This window comes from Enhydra lutris, unplaced genomic scaffold (assembly GCF_002288905.1).
Source record: "Enhydra lutris kenyoni isolate GAN:26980312 unplaced genomic scaffold, ASM228890v2 scaffoldscaffold45, whole genome shotgun sequence".
Lineage (NCBI taxonomy): Eukaryota > Metazoa > Chordata > Mammalia > Carnivora > Mustelidae > Enhydra > Enhydra lutris.
In genome coordinates this window covers 8,805,112-8,820,031 of record NW_019154129.1, presented here as the reverse complement: position 1 = coordinate 8,820,031, position 14,920 = coordinate 8,805,112, and the positions used below count along the sequence as shown (strand labels likewise).

At 48.8% G+C, this 14,920-nt stretch overlaps 1 protein-coding gene across 1 annotated transcript in view; it reads left to right on the top strand.

The window, feature by feature from the left end:
* The first annotated feature begins 5,884 nt into the window (after positions 1-5,884).
* The window catches only part of LOC111156046 (4-aminobutyrate aminotransferase), a 78,851-nt gene continuing 69,815 nt past the window's right edge, over positions 5,885-14,920 (top strand). Inside the window, exon 1 of the mRNA XM_022516625.1 lies at positions 5,885-5,933. The gene's annotated coding sequence lies outside the window, so the exon portion shown is untranslated. The remainder of the gene's footprint in view (positions 5,934-14,920) is intronic.

Genomic DNA, 14,920 nt, shown 5'->3' with positions numbered 1-14,920 from the left:
TTTTCATTTCCCCCAAAGCACTTATCAGAAATTAGCTTCCTGGGGTGCCTGGGTGGCTCAGCGGGTTAAGCCTCTGCCTTCAGCTCAGGTCATGATCCCAGGGAGCTGGGATCTAGCCCTGCATCGCGCTCTCTGCTCAGCGGGGAGCCTGCTTCCTCCTCTCTCTGCCTGCCTCTCTGCCTACTTGCGATCTCTCTCTGTCAAATAAGTAAATAAAATCTTAAAAAAAAAAAAAAAAAGAAATTAGCTTCCTTAGTTCGCGTTTGCCTTTCTTATACTCTGTCTCCCAGCACCAGGATGGAAACTCCATGGAGGTGGGACCTCAAATCCCCAAAGCCTAGAACGGCTCAGCACCAGAAATGGAGTAGATGCTAACTGCTTATTTATTGCCTGACTTATCCAATGTCACATGACCATTGGGAGGAATGAACAGATGAATTACTGAACAAGTGAATGAGTGAGCTCTGGGCAACCTCATACAATCAGGCAGGTCACTTGGGGAACCTGGTAATAACGAGAGCTGCCCATGCGCGGACATCCACCAGGGGCCAGGGATGACCTCCTGTCATTCACCCCAAACAGCAACTACTGTGCTAGACATGGTTTTCTTGGCCTGATAAAATACACATAATACAGCATTTACCATTTTAATTTTTTAAGATCTATTCATTTATTAGAGAGAGAAAGTGTGAGCAGAGGGAGAGGAAAAGAGAGAGAGAGAGAGAGAAACAAACTCCCTCCTGAGCGCAGAGGCCAATATGGTGTTCGATCTCACAACCTGGAGATCATGACCCAAGCTGAAATCCAGAGTCAGACACTCAACCGACTGAGCCACCCAGGCACCCCAACATTTACCATTTTATTTATTTATTTTTTAAGATTTTATTTATTTATTTGACAGACAGAGATCACAAGTAGGCAGAGAGGCAGGTAGAGAGAGAGGAGGAAGCAGGCTCCCCGCTGAGAGCCCAATTCGGGGCTCAATCCCAAGACCCTGGGATCATGACCTGAGCTGAACCCAGAGGCTTTAACCCACTGAGCCACTCAGGTGCCCCACATTTACCATTTTGAAGTGCACAGGTCAGTGGCATTAAGTCATTCACTATGCTGTGCCACCATCACCCCTGTCTAGTTCCAGAATGTTGTCGTGAACCCAAATGGACACCCCATTTCTACTCCTCCTCCCCTATTTCTTCCACCCCCAGCCCGCAGCAACCACTAGTCTACTTTCTGTCTCTGTGGATTTACTATTCTGGATATTTCATTCTGGACCCACAGAGTATATGGTCTTTTGTTTTCAGGGTTCATCCACATTGTGCGATATGCCAGTGCTCCATGCCCGTGTATGACTAATACTCCACTGAATGGACGTACCGCAACATGTCCATCCATTCATCTGCTGACGGACATTTGGCTTATCTCCACTTTGGGGCCACTGTAAGTAGTGTTGCTAAGAACATTCATATACAAGTTTTGGTTCGAACTGCTGCTTTCAGGTTTTTGGATCTCTACCTAGGAGTGGAATTGCTGGGTCCTATGGTGACTCGTGTTTAACTTCTTGAGGAACCACCCAATCGTTTTCCAACATGGCCAGTTTTTATGTTCCCACCAGCAGGGGTTAAGGGTTCCAATTTCTCCACATCCTTGCCAACACTAACTGTTTTCCATTTTGTTATTATGGCCATCCCAGGGAGCGTGAAGTAGTGTCTCAGGGGGGTTTTGATGGACATTTCCCTAATGACCAATGATGATGAGCATCTTTTTATATGCTTTTGGCATTCTGTATGTCTTCCTTGCAGAAAGGTCCATTCAAGTCCTTTGCCCATTTTTGAATTGGGTTGTTTGTCTTTTGGTTGTTGAGTTGTAAGAATTCTTTTATATTCTGGATCCTAGATTCTTTTCTGATATATCACCTGCAAATATTTTCTCCCATTCTGTGGATTGTCATCTCACTCTCTTGATGATGTCCTTTGATGCACAAATGAGCTTTTGGTTTTGATGAGTTCCACTGTATCTGCTTTGGTGTTGTATTTAAGAAGCCATTGCCAAATCCTAAGTCATGAGGATTTACTTCTCTGTTTCCTTCTAAGAGCTTTATGGTTTTAGGTCTTATATTTAGGTCTTTGATCCATTATGAGTTAATTTTTGTGTATAGTGTGAGGTAAGGGCCCAAATTCATTCTTTTACATGTGGATGTTGTGGTAGGCACTTTAATTGTTCAGTTCACAAATGAGAACACAGAGACTGAGAGGCGGTAAATGACTTATCCAATGTCACATGACCATTGGGAGGTAGAACTGGAATTCACTACCAAGTCCCCAGCTGGTCCCCTTTCACACCCAAATGCCCTCTGTGATATCCCTGTATTATTTTGTGAGCAGGGAGTGTGGAAAGCACAGACCTAAAAAATAAGGCACACACATTCTAGTCTGGCTCCAGGCAAGTTCATCTCCATCTCTGGGCCTCAGTTTCCTCTGTACAAAGGGTGGCTGATCTCTAAGGGCCTTTCCTCCTCAGACTGTTTGCGCCGGAGAGCTTCATGCTCCATTGTCCTCATCTCCCTTCTCAGAGATGCTTTTCTGGAAGGGGCTCCATCCTGGGTCACAGCCAGCCCCTGCAAACTTTCTCGGGATCCCTTGCAAGACACCTGCGGCCCCAAGCAGCCCCGTAGGAGAGCTGTGGGACTGTGAAAAATGCAAGGGGAGCTAATGTGAGAAAGGCCTTACCAGCTTGCTGACGGTTTTCTTCACAAGTGTCACAATGAAGCTACTTGAGAATCGGCTTGCAAAGCACCTGGCTGTTAATATCCCTCTCACACTGCTCCCTAATCAGAAACAATGCAGCTCTTCCCAAATGCCCAGTATCAGGGCCTCGCCCCCAGTGGGTGATGCAAATGTTTATTTCCCCTGATCGTCTTGGACCAGGGCTTGACAAACTTTTTCTGAAAAGGGCCCAATGGTAAATATTTTTTGGCTTTGCAAGCTATATGGTCTCTGCCACAACTACTCAGCTTGGCCATTGTAGCACAAAGACAGCCTTAGACGATGCACAGGTGAGGGGTATTGCTGTGTGCCAATAAAACTTTACTTACACACAGTGAAATTTGAATTTCAGTGTCATCTTCATGTGAAAGGAAATATTATTTATTTTTACTTTTTCCTACCATTTAAAATATAAAACCCACTTCATATCATAGCTTGCAGGTCATATAAAACAGATGGTGGGCTGCATTGGGTTTAAACTTTTGCTTTCTTGCTTTCCATTTTATTTAGTTAGTTAGCTAGTTATTTGACAGAGAGATAGAGAGAGAGCACAAGTAGGCAGAGCGGCAGGCAGAGGGAGAGGGAGAAGCAGGCTCTCCACTGAGCAGGGAGCCGGATGAGGGGCTCAATCCCAGGACCCCGGGACCACGACCCAAGCTGAAGGCAACCGCTTAACTGACTGAGCCACACATGCTCCCCTTGTTTTCCATTTTAAATGTTCTTTTCTTGGTTATAGGAGCAATATATATTTGTTATAGGATAATTAGAAGTTAGTGATATGTAAATAAAGTAAAATTAGAATCATCTATAATTTTAACACACAGCTATAACTATTTATGCTAAAGAGAATTTATTTTTTCTCTCTCTCGATCTATGTTGGTGCTGTCCAATGCGATAGCCACTAGCTACATAATGATGATTTGGCCTGAAACAAAAATTCAATAAAATCTAAATTTTAGACACTCAGTCGATTAGTACATTTGTAAAGTCTTCGATACCCATGTATGGCCAGTGGCTACCATCTTGGACAGGACCGATACAGAACATTTGTGCCACCACAAAGTTCTGTCAGACAGCACTGATCTATCCAGGTCTATTTACATCAATTTAACCAATACAGGATAATACCAAATAAACTTTTTTGGTGGTTACCTTTGTTCACTTAATATTTTGGGATGACATTTTCATACCACTCGATATTCAATACTTACGTCTTATTGGTGGAATTCTGTTCATGCAACAGATGTCCCTTTAGAGTCTCTGTGGTTGTACAGTTGTTTCCAGTTTTTTTGCTACAATAAACAAAATGCCAGTAAACCATTTTATCCCTAAACCTTTGCACCATTCATTGTTCAGGAAAATGTTTTTAATGGGAATACCCAGTTTCTCTCCAGGAAGGCTCTGATCATTTGTACTCCCATCAGCAATTCATGAAATTGTCCACTTCCTTGAAACCCCCATAAATAATAGTAGTAATAATAATAAAAATTAGGCCATTCTGGTAGATGACGTTTTCCATCTCTTATGCCTGCCTTTCTTTGACAAACTTAATTTCCTCCTATGTTTATTGACCATTTTATTTCTTTGGGCAGGTTTTGGACAGTAAAGAGGATTATCTACATGGCTTAGATTTTAAGGAAAAATTGCTAGATTTATAACCCAGGCCTCATAAAGTTCTGTAAGCAAGGTGGCAGGATTAACATACCAAAAAATATTGTCAAAGCTCTCTCCATTTCAGCAGAACCTTGGATCAATTATATTTTCTGTCTGTTCCTTTGGGTGATTCTTATTTATTGTTTCTTTTTGGTCCCTATCCTCATAGACCACACCAGAGAGCAGGTAGTGTTTTGTTGTTGTTGTTGTTTTTGGTTTTTTGTTTTTAGTTTTTTGTTTTGTTTTGTTTTGCTGTTTGGCTGTTTTTTTTTATTTGCTTATTTGTTTGTTCTTTACTTGTCTTAATTCCTAGAACAACAGTCCTTGACTAACCAGAGATAGGGCAGCCTGGATTCCTGGAAAGCAGAAAGGAGGGATCTCAGGTTTCTGCAAGATACCAGCAGACTAAAGAAACAATGACTGATCAGGATGAACAGGGAAAACCAAGCTATGTTCTTCTGTGGCCTTTTAGGGTCTGGAATTTTTATTCATTATGAGCTCTTGGTGATCACATGTTGTTCTGATGGGTAGTTTGTGTGTCTTTGACTCTACCACTGAATGAATGCATCCTCTTTCCAAATCCCTTTAGAAAGCTACTGGGCTATCAGTTGTTCACCCTTTAATATTAACTAGCTTTCCTATTGCATTTTAATTTATATAAAATCACCTTCATCACATCTACAATCTCATTTACACCCATGAAGGAGGTACTGTCACTATTGTCCTCCTTTGCTGTTAGGGAAACTGAGGATGGGGGTAGGTGGGGTGATCTGCCCGAGATTATGCAGACGGAACCATGGACTCTTAGTCCAGTGCTCTTTGCATTGTCTCCAGGGTGCACAAGCTATTTCTCTTGTGGAGCTGGTGGGGCAGGAGGTATTAAGCGAATGGCAACTGAGAGGGCTGAGTGAGAGGGCCCTGAACGCCCGCCCCGGAGGGTGGCGGTGCAGAGAGGGGCAGGGCATCATCCGACACTGACTCCGGATCTCGGGTTCCAGAGCCTGGGCGCGGGGTGCAGGTGAGGCAACTACACTCACTCGCAGCCCCCAGGACCCAGGCTAGAGGACAGGAGGTAATTAAGGTCTAGGTGAAATCAACCTATAGAGCCGCCCCCTTTTAGAGACGCGCTCTCCACCCTCCACCAGATAGGCTCCCCTCCGGCCTGACGAGAGTCCTCAGCCTCCTCCTCCCCAGCCCTAACCTTCGCTCCCGGCCCTCGCGGTCCCTCCTCCAGGCCCCCGGCTCTTTTGCCCCCGGAGGCCGGACTCTGCCCCCGCCCTGCCTTCCCCCTCCCCCCGGGGGCGGTGGCCCGTGGCGGGCACGTTCATTGGCTGCGGCGCGAACGAGGGCCGGGGCCGACAGCGCTGATTGGCCGGCGCGGCTCGGCGGAGCCAGGAAACCCCGCGAGTCGCTGGGGGAAGTGGGGCAGAGACTGGACGCACCCGGAGCTCAGAGCGCAGGAACCTCAAGTCGGAGCCCAGCAGATCGGAGTCCGCAGACCCGAGCCCGGGCCTGGAGGTAAGCGCACCGCGCCGGGTAGCGTGGGGGCGGGCCGGTCCACGCGAGACGGAGTCCTTTGGCCATGCAGCCAGGGAGCAAAATCGGGGCGTCTTCATCCAGAATCGGGGCCCTCATCCACTGGAGACGCGGGTCCCCTCCCCCAAAAAGAGAGGGTCTCTCACCATCCAGAGAGCAGAACAGCCTCCTTTTCCCATCAGAAATGGGTTCTTTCAGTCCTAATCCCCAGGTTCTAGAGATAGGATTCCCCTCCCTAATTTACCCCTTGGAATGGAATGTACCCTCCCAAAGTGGGGTCCAACCCCCGCACATATCTAGGCGCCCCCCCCAATCTCTTCGGAGACGGATGCACCTTCCGCCTCCCTCAGAAACTAAGTTTGGATCTGTTCTCCCACCCTTGCTTCGGAATGATGAGGGTCTTAGATAGATAGGTCACAGATAACAGTATCCTCCCTCCAGGGAAAATGAAAGCCCCCAGATGTCCTGGGAAATAAGCCCTTCCTTAAGACAGGGAAATCTCAGGGCAGAGACTCAGCATGTCACCCTCAAACCCAACAGGGATCTCCCTGCATACCCCACCTCAGCATCTGGACTCTGGGATTTGTCTTCAGATAAATGATGATTCCGTTCCCCTCCCCCACCCCACCCAAGACCCCCTTCCCACCCCTTACAGAGAAATGCTTGCCGCAGACACCACCACATTAAAGCATATTGGGGAAGGTACCCTCTTCCTCCAACAGATGTAAGGCCGGGGCTTTCATACTCAGCAATAGGACAAGGGTCTGGCCACCCATCAGGACCGAGTCACCCACTTCACTCCACCTCTCTCTAACCCTTTCAAGAGACAGCCTCTCACTAGCACTCTACACCCACTCTCCCTGCCTTTCCCAAATCCCATCCTTTCCGACTATACTCCCACACTTCACTGCTCCACCTAATTCCATCCCACCTTTCTTCTCCCACCCTGGCCAGAGATGAGTCCCGAGGAGGTTTGATAAGAATGAAGCCCTTAAAGCCAAGATCCTGAGCCTAGGGAGGACCCTTCTACTGCCCTCTGAACTCTGACAGCAGAGATGGCCTCTGAGGCAGTAGGACCACCAGGGATCCCCTCACTCCCCCCAAACAAAGGGCTGGTGTTCAGGATATTCTCCCCTGAGGCAGTCCAACCTCTCCCCTGGAGAAGGGAGTGTCAGATGCAAAGAGGAGGACCCCAGCTTGCTCCCTGGGCCTTGCCCCTTTACCCACAGCTCCAGTGGGCACTGCTCAGTGGAATTCCCTGGGCACTTGGCCAGAGCAGGTAGATGCTACAGGAACCATCCGTTGGCTGGAGACAGTGTTGGCTTTGCTGGGCTAAGGGTCAGCGTGTTGGTGACTTGAGGGGGGCCGGGAACAGCTCTTCTCCGGCAGGCAAGGGTGGAGGACAGGAACGAGAAAGGCAAGGAGCTTTGCCTTGCTCTTTAGAGCTGCACCTGGGACATGAGGTATGGAGAAATGCGTGTCCTGGATGCTCAAAGAGGTCAGTCCCGGGGAGAGGTAAGACTGGAGTTCTAAGCTTCTGGATTAAAGGACTTCTAGAGGGCTTCTAGATTGAAGATCCTGCCCCTTCTTTTGAAGGTTGAGTGAACAGAGGCAGAAAGAGGGGAAGATACTTGCTCAAGGTCATCCGGCCAGTGGGTTGCAAAGCTAGTCACAGTCTCTCCCTGGATTGTGGGGTGCTGGCCTCCAGGACAGGAGCTCCGGTCCTCACATTTACAGCTGGGACTGACCTCTCCACTTGTCAGAGGAGGTTCAGAGGCTCCGAGAATGTTGCGCAGCTCGGAAGGGGCAGAGCTGAAATGCAGCACTGCCCCCCGCCCGCAGACCACCTTGTAGAATCCACTCCTGGGGGTCTGCACTTAACTGCTTACCCCATGGGAGCTTTATGCTGAGCCCTCCACCACACTGACACTTGCCAAAAGCCAAATCGACCGAGGGTGGTGGACGAGATGGGTTGCAGTGTGCTGGTGCCTGCGACCATTGCCAGGGCCTCAGTTGTGTAGCTGGGTTTGCTCCGGGAACTTTGCACAGGCCCCTTCCCTCCGGTCCCTACAGCTATCTCGTACCCCTGTTCAGAGCACAGCTCTTGTTCCTGAGGCACTGAATGGGGCCAGAGCTGAAACTAGCCACAGGGCTCCAGAACCACCCAGCTGGGCAACAGTGACCAGGTCCCTGCAGATGGGAGGGTCTTGAGGCGGGGCTTCCCCCTGCCTCCAGCTAAAGGGCTGGCAGTCACGTTCCGGTTTAGAGGAGGGAGCCAAGTTCAAGCTGCCAAGGTCAAAGTTCAGAGCATGAGGGGGACTGGAGTGCATAGGGGTCAAGAGATGGTCCCTGGACTCCTCTTCTCTGGGTCTAGAGCCCAGATCTGCTACTTAGTGTGTGATCTTGAGGAGATTTTTAACCTTATCCACATAAAAACGAGTTAATCCTCGTAAAGTGTGTAGCCTCTGCAAGAAATGGGTGGGAGCAATGATTGTGATTTCAAGTGCAAAGTGTGCTTTTAGGACCGCAGACCGTGGTGGTCCGATGAGCCAAGAGTTTACTGGCTGGGGAGCCTCAGGCAGGTCATTCCCTCTCTGAGGTTCAGTTCCCTCATCTTTGAATGAGGTTTGTTGGGGGGCAGGCATCAGATAAGAGAGAGCCGCAGAGCAGGCTTTCTTATCCTTGGCAGTATTGACATTGGGGGCGGAATAATTCTGTCTCGGGGGCCATCCTGTGCACTGAGGGCGTTTAGCTCCATTCTGGCCCCTCTTGTTACTAGATGCCAGTACGAGCCTGTCTGGGTGTGCCAACTAAACTGTCTCCAGGCATTGGCAGATGTCCTCTGGGGGACAGAATGACACCCACCTCTCCCACTGAGAACTGCTGGCCTAACGCACATGTTTTGCATATCCTTGATGCTTCTCTTCCTTCTTGGGCCTCCTTGTTCTGCTTCCTGCATGATGGAGGGGGTGGTGTCTAGCCTCTGAGACTCTCCGCATTAACAGCGATCTCAGTCCGTCACATAAAACAGAACTTTACTGTGCATTGACCCGGCCTCCCATTTTACAGATGAGTAAACTAAGGCTCAAAGAGATGTAATGGCTTGCCTAAGGGCTTTACCCCCTTCCCTCCTAGAGGTCAAAGAAATGTTCATGCCAGCAGCAGTTTCAGAAATAACCTGGTTCTGGAGCCTTCTTCAGAAGGTCATCCGGCCTTCTCTTCCAGAACTCGCACTGCCCTCCCCCCTCTAGGACTCTCCTGTAGCAGTGCTCACTCGTGCATGTAGCTCGGCGAACACAGGAATGTTTACTGCAGAACTTTGCAGCACCAGCACGGGGAGGGGCTACAGCGCAGTGCGTTCACACAGGGAAATGAGCAGTCTTTTTAGAAAAATGAGGGAGATGTACATTCCTGACCTGGAAAGTTCCCCGAGACATTTAATGAAAACAATAAAGTTGCAGAATTAATATATACAGTATAAAAAAAAAAGATACATGTGAATGCGTAGGAGAATTAGTCAGGCAAGAAAGGGGCACAAAAGAGACATGTAGGGGCGCCTGGGTGGTTCAGTGGGTTAAAGCCTCTGCCTTCGGCTCGGGTCATGATCCCAGGGTCCTGGGATCGAGCCCCGCATTGGGCTCTCTGCTCCGCAGGAAGCCTGCTTCCCTCTCTCTCTGTCTCTGCCTGCCTCTCTGCCTACTTGTGATCTCTTTCTGTCAAATAAATAAATTAAATCTTTAAAAAAAAAAGAGAGAGAGACATGTATATGTAAGAATATATACACGGGGGAAGACGAAGGGGAGGAACCCTCCAGCCAGCTTCCCATGCGTTACAGATGAGCAAAGCACAGCACCCAGAGGTTGACAGACTTGCTCTGAGTCACTCTGCCAAGAGGTACAGCCATGGGACCCCAGCCCACAGGAGGAGCCCCACCGCTGTCCCCAGGGTCAGCATACTGGGCGCAGGTGAGATCTTTGGACCGCACATTCCTGCCTGGACCCGTCCGTCTCTCTGGGGAAGTGCCCTGCCAGCAGTCTCAGTGGCTGAAACTCGGGCCTCTGTACTTCCCGAGAGTTCGGAAGCCACGAGAGAGGAATCTGAGGCTTCCCTGTCCCAGGCTGAACTTCTGCCCTGGCTCTAGGGAACTCATAAGCATTCCAGTGGGCTCTGGGGTCAGAGCGCCCACAACTGAACGGGGCTCCTGCCAGCATGACGGTGTCATGTGACCACCACACCTCTCAGCATCTCATTTCCCCAACTTTGGAAAGGGGTTAATAGTGGAAAGCAGAAAGGAAAGTGGTGGGAAGGGGGTAGTAATAGGACCTGCTCATCACCGAGCCGGCTTGAGTATCTCCCTGAGGGAATTCACCAGAACAGTGTTCCAACACCTGGTCTTCTCTGCTGCTATGAACACGTACCTACAAGTTTTGGGGTTTTTTGTTTTTTAAAGATTTTATTTATTTATTTGACAGACAGAGATCACAAGTAGTCAGAGAGGCAGGCAGAGAGAGAGGAGGAAGCAGGCTCCCCACTGAGCAGAGAGCCTGATGCGGGGCTCGATCCCAGGACCCCGGGATCATGACCCGAGCCGAAGACAGAGGCTTTAGCCCACTGAGCCACCCAGGTGCCCCACAAGTTTTGGTTTAAAGGCAGTTTGGGTTTCCTTTCTTTTGGCTGTATGCTCAGGCATGAACCAGTCAGGTCACATGATCAGTCACATGGTAACTTTGTTCAACCTGTTGAGGAACTGCCAAACGGCACCATTTTACGTTCCCACCAGCAGCGTGCGAAGGTTCCAATTTTTCCGCATCCTTACCAACGCTTGCTCTTTTCCAATTATTACTATTATTATTATGACTGTTACCGCCGTTCCAGCAGGTGTGAAGTGGTATCTCGTTGTGGTTTTGATTTGCAGTTCCCTAGTGACATGGAGCGTCTCCTCGTGTGCTTGTTGGCCATTTGTGTATTTTCTTCAGAGAAACATCTATTTAAGTCCCTTGCTCATTTTGAGTTAGGTTGTCTTTTGTGGTTGGGGTTTTGTTGTTGTTGTTGTTGTTTTAATATTGTTTATTTATTTATTTAGAGAGCTGGTGCAAGTGGGGGCAGAGGGAGAAGGAGAGAATCCCAGCAGAGTCCACTATGTGGGGCTTGGTCCCACAACCCCGAGACCACGACCCAAGTCGAAGTCGAGAGTCAGACACTCAACTGACTGAGCCACCCAGGTTCCCCTTGTGGTTGTTTTGAGAGGTTTTTTTTTTTTTTTTTTAAGATTTTATTTATTTATTTGACAGAGAGCGATCAGAAGTAGGTGGAGAGGCAGGCAGAGAGAGAGAGAGAGGGAAGCAGGCGCCTTGCTGAGCAGAGAGCCCGATGCGGGACTCGATCCCAGGACCCTGAGATCATGACCTGAGCCGAAGGCAGCGGCTAAACCCACTGAGCCACCCAGACGCCCTGAGAGCTTTGTATATACATAACTGTATGTTGTGTTGCCATTTCCTCTTGCATGGAAGCATTTGCTCAGCTCCTGTGGGTCAGGCTGTCTTGTGACCTTGGGATATCAAGGTGACTGTAATAGTTACTGCCCCCAAGGGGCTCCCAGTCTAGAGCAAAGTTTCTCAACCTCAACTCTACTAACTCTGGGGGCTATCCTGTGTGTGACAGGATGTTTAGCATCATCCCTGATGCCCGTCCCACTAAAAGCCAGTAGCACACACACCCCCATATTTGGACAACAAAAACGTCTCCAGACATCACCAAATGTCCCATGGGGGCAGACTTGTCTCTGGTAGAGAACCACTGGTTTAGAGGCTAAGACAGATGTGTATATCTACAATTTCAATCCTGTCTCTTGTGCCTAAGAGGGTTCATGGTGAGCCTTCAGGATATACTCGGATGTTGGGTGGGTGAGTGGATGGGTGGATGGGTAGATGGATGGATGCATGGACACAACCACTTTGTTGGTTAGATAAAAGGATGGATGAGTGTGTAAATGGATGAATGAATAGTTGAATACAATTTACAAAGCCCAGACATGTGCCTGAAATTCTACTATGGGAAAACAAAACAGTGTTCTTCAAACTGCAATATTCTACCCTTTCTCTCCTCCTAGCACAGAGGTTCTCACGCTTGAGCATAAGAAGCCCTGGAGGGCTTGTTAACACACAGATTGGTGGGCCTCACCACCAGACTTGAGGATTCATTAGAGTCACTGGCCTGGCAGAATGCTCCCAACCTGGTTTCCATATTCTTTGAGAACCCTGCACCCAAATCCCCCACCTCGCCAACCTGTCCTTTCTCAGGGGTCTGTAGACTTAACTGCCAACTCCTCCCAGTTAGGTGCTCGTGTTTATTACCTTGGACTATTGGCAGCGTGCTGGAAATCTGTTCCGTGGCCACACTGAGAATTTCTTCAAAGCTGGGACCCACTGTGTCCTAACGCCTCACTTCTGGGAATGTGGTACAGTGCCCTGTAGCATCACAGCATCTGGATACTCAATAGAAATTCAGACAGTTGGGGCTGCCTGGGTGGCTCAGTTGATTAGGTGACTGACTCTTGGTTTCAGCTCAGGTCATGATCTCGGGGTCATGGGATTAAGCCCTGAGTCGGGCTCTGTACTCGGTGGGGAGTCTGCTTGAAATTCTCTCTCTCCCTCTGCCCCTCCCCCTGCTTGCTCACTCTCTCTCTAAAATAAATAAGTAAATCTTAAAAAAAAAAAGAAAAAAAAACAAAGAAAAGAAATGCAGACTACTGGACCCTACAGAGGCCTACAGAATGTAAATCTGTACCGGTTTGGCGGTAAAGGGTGGTAGCTGGGATTCCTGGTCACATTCAAGTTTGGAAATCTTGTCCTAGGATATCTCTGTCATCCCCACAACTCAGAGCAAGGCCCTGCTTAGCTTTGCGAGTGAGTTATACTGACAGCGCTTGATACAGTATAAATGATGTCCGGCTGGAACATCATGGGCATTACTGGTCGTTCCTGTCTTTGCCTCATGCACTTTATCTCTTGGAATGTCTGAACCGAGGGCTTGACCTGTGGGAAAACAGAGGTCCAGAGGAGCAGGGCCTTGCTCAAGGTCGCAAGATGACCATGAAGCAGAATGGAGATTGCCATCCATTCCCTCGAGGGGAGCAGGACCCAGAGGGGTTGATGGGCCACCACGGTGACACAGCATGGCTCAGGAGGGTGGCATTTGGAAGCTGCTGGGCTTGCTCTTCCAAAGCGGGAAAAAAAATGGGAGATGACGTAAAAGTAGGCCAAGAGCCTGGGTGGCTCAGTCGGTTAGCATCTGCTTTCAGCTCAGGTCATGATCTCAGGGTTCCGGGATCCGGCCCCCACACTGGATTCTCTGCTCCGTGGGGAGCCGGCTTCTCTCTCTCCCTCTGCCCCCTCCCTACTTGTGCGCTCACTTGCTCTTTCAAATAAAATCTTTAAAAGTAGAAGAAAAGCAGGCCAAGAAACAAATTGAGTGCTATGCTTTCATTTACTCAAAAAGTATTTATTGGGTACTCCACAGATGCTGGCATTGTGTATTTGGTATTGAGTGAAGACAGCAAGGTCTTGACCTTAGTGGCTTCTGTCTTGGTGAGCCGTCCTATCACCCAACGTCCGTTCACTCATTACTGTGGCCTTTAGTTGCACAACTTCCGTGTGTCCTGCAGAGTACTAGGGGTGTGTATTTGCGTGACGAGGGAGACATAGAGACCCAGCCGCTACACCAGAGGATCTTCTAGGCTGACTGTGGGGAGACAGACCAGAACATCTGCCATTCAGCGAGATGCATCCTGGGGAGGCTGGGAGAACTTAGAGTTTGGAACTCAGAGAAACCCTGGGGATGCTAGGGAAGAAATTGCAGGCAGAAATGCCAAGACAGATAGTCTCAGAGAGACTGAGAAACAGAGAGAATTTGAGCGGAGCCTCAGAGACATCACCGAAAACTGTAAAAAAGACAAATCTTCAGGGGCACCAGGTGGCTCAGTCGGTTAAGTGTCTTGTGTGCCTTGGGCTCGGGTCATGATCCCAGGGTCCTAGGATCGAGTCCCATGTCTGGCTCTCCACTCAGCGGGGAGCCTGCTTCTCCCTCTCCCTTTGCTGGCCACTCTCCCTGCTTCTGTGCATGCGCATGTGCTCTCTCTGTCAAATAAATAAAATCTTTAAAAAAAGGAAGAAGTCTTCAGATTAAAAAAGGGTAAAATCATGACTCCCATGCAGACACAAAAGCACTGGATTAGGATTGTGTTAAACTCACTCAGTGAGGGGCTGGGGCAGATGTTAGAACCAGTTCAAAGGCGAAGTCAACTAAAGCACAATTATATATGGAGGAAAGGTGTGTTGAAATGAATTGCAAATGGAAGGGGAAAATGATTGGACATGACAGAATTTGCTCGTCTATCAGTTTGCCACAACTTACAAAGGACTGGAAAAAATAGCTCAAAGATAACGAACAAGGCTAGAACCAGATAACCAGAAAGTTTGTATTGTATGCAGATAATGCATAATATTCCATTAAGACACAGGTTTTTTTTTTGTTTTTTTTTATTTTTATTTTATTTATTTATTTGACAGAGAGAGATCACAAGTAGATGGAGAGGCAGGCAGAGAGAGAGAGAGGGAAGCAGGATCTCTGCCGAGCAGAGAACCCGATGCGGGACTCGATCCCAGGACCCTGAGATCATGACCTGAGCCGAAGGCAGCGGCCTAACCCACTGAGCCACCCAGGCGCCCCAAGACACAGTTTCCCCCCCCCCCCATAAAACCAGTGTTTAGAGGGTGGTGGAGGCTTTCAGTGAGCACAGGGTGGGTGAATGAGGAGAGGGGAAGCTGCAGGAGGGCCAGATCATGGACATCCAGGTGACTGATGATAATGTGTGGACTTGACGCAGAGACCAGTAGGAAACCGTGCAAGGGTTTTAAGCAAGGAGGTGACCTGATTTGATTAGCATCAAAGAAAGATCCTTCCGGAAGCTG